The 2,092-nt window shown below is 41.4% G+C and overlaps 1 non-coding gene across 1 annotated transcript; it reads left to right on the top strand.

Annotated features, from left to right (window-relative positions):
• Nucleotides 1-1,092: 1,092 nt before the first annotated feature.
• Nucleotides 1,093-1,168, top strand: TRNAG-GCC (transfer RNA glycine (anticodon GCC)). Its single transcript has one exon. It is a non-coding gene; the product is annotated as a tRNA-Gly (tRNA).
• Nucleotides 1,169-2,092: the final 924 nt, after the last annotated feature.

Genomic DNA, 2,092 nt, shown 5'->3' with positions numbered 1-2,092 from the left:
GTATGGAGATTCCTCAAAAAACTGAAAATCGAACTGCCTTTTGACCCAGCTATCCCCCTTTTAGGAATATACCCCAAGGACACCATAGAACAGCTCGAAAAGGAGAAATGCAACCCCCATGTTTGTGGCAGCATTGTTCACAATAGCGAAGATCTGGAAACAACTCAAGTGTCCGTCAGAGGACAAGTGGATTAAAAAGCTTTGGTACATATATACTCAGCCATAAGAAATGATGACATCGGATCCTTTACAATATCATGGATGGACCTTGATAACATTATACGGAGTGAAATAAGTAAATCAGAAAAAAAACTAAGAACTACATGAATCCATACATAGAAGGGACATAAAAATGAGACTCAGAGACATGAACAAGAATGTGATGGCAACAGGGGTGGGGGTGGGGGGAGGGGGGATGGGGTGAAGAAGGAGAGAGGGGTTTGGGGAGGGGAGGGGCACAAAGAAAACCAGATAGAAGGTGACAGAAGACAATTTAACTTTGGGGGAGGAGTATACAGCACAATCAAATGTCAAAATAATCTAGAGATGTTTTCTCTCAACATATGTACCCTGATTTATCAATGTCACTGCATTAAATTTAATAAATTAAAAAAAAAAAGGGCATGGTAACAGTTGCTACAGTGTGCAACTGGGGCTCAGATACACTGGGAATACTCCTTAGAGTTATCCCACCTGTGGGATGAGTAAAGTAGGATATTTTTCTCTTGGCTCCATCTGTCATTGGCTGAGGGCTGTTCCCAGGGGCATTGACTCCTGGACATTTCTGAAATGCCCTTGATTGGCCTGAGAGAAATCAAACAAGCAAAGATTTTCAAGTGCTTACGCTGTCCACATGCACCAGCATTGTGAGTGATGAAGCTTTTCATGGGGTAGGCCCAAAAGCATGTGCTATAATAATTAGCCATATAGTATGTGTGGACTGAAAGTCAAGGGAATTGGATGGATTTCAGAATCATGTTTTTATACTATTTATAATTTGATATCTGTGTCAATGAAACTCTGTGTTCCTCTCTTACCCTGAGCTCAACTCTTAAGTTTGTTTGAAAATAAATAGTAATAAAAAGTAAACTCGCCCTGGCTGGTTGGCTCAGTGGTAGAGCGTTGGCCTGCCGTGCGGAAGTCCCGAGTTCGATTCCCGGCCAGGGCACACAGGAGACGCACCCATCTGCTTCTCCACCCCTTCCCCTCTCCTTCCTCTCTGTCTCTCTCTTCCCCTCCCGCAGCCAAGGCTCCATTGGAGCAAAGATTGCCCGGGTGCTGGGGATGGCTCCATGGCCTCTGTCTCAGGTGCTAGAGTGGCTCTGGTGGCAACAGAGCGATGCCCCAGATAGGCAGAGCATTGCCCCCTGGTGGGCGGACCAGGTGGATCCTGGTCAGGTGCATGCGGGAGTCTGTCTGACTGCCTCCCCATTTCCAGCTTCAGAAAAATACAAAAAAAAAAAAGTAAACTCTCAGTTTAGTGTAGATAATCAATACAGCTTATCTCTTAGTATTATTAGTAGTAATAATCAATAATAATGAGACTGAAAGATTGTGCATACTCTTATCACCACGGGAATACATTGCAGGAGGGGGACAATTTATTATCATTACCAACAACTTTTCTGACTTTTCCATCACAGACACATGTCTGCTGTATCTTGTAAATATCTTTGCCATAATTATGTTCTCCACAAGCATTTTTGCTGTGTAACTAATTGGCCATAAGGCAATTCTGCTATAAATTATAAAATAACTGGTTGACAGTTTGGTTTATACTTTGAAGACTTAATGCATTCTGTGGGTTTGGTTTCATTTTTTTATTGACAAAGAAGTTCTCATAGCATTCCCATTTTTATATTATATAAATCTTGGCCCTCATAATAGTCTATATAATGACAAGTAAATAGTGGTAGTCTCAAAATAGTGGATGATAACAACTATGTGTAAAACTAGATCACATATTGTTCTAGAAAATGATAACACATCAGTTTGCAAATCCTTCAGTGATCAATTAAAACCAAAAAACTTGGTTCTCTAATCTGCTGCTTCATCCCATGAAGAGTTGGCTTCTGTTTGGGGATGTGTTTAT

This window comes from Saccopteryx leptura, chromosome 4 (genome assembly GCF_036850995.1).
Source record: "Saccopteryx leptura isolate mSacLep1 chromosome 4, mSacLep1_pri_phased_curated, whole genome shotgun sequence".
Taxonomy (NCBI): domain Eukaryota; kingdom Metazoa; phylum Chordata; class Mammalia; order Chiroptera; family Emballonuridae; genus Saccopteryx; species Saccopteryx leptura.
The sequence above is the reverse complement of the archived record's forward strand: the minus strand, read 5'-3'. Positions and strand labels throughout refer to the sequence as shown.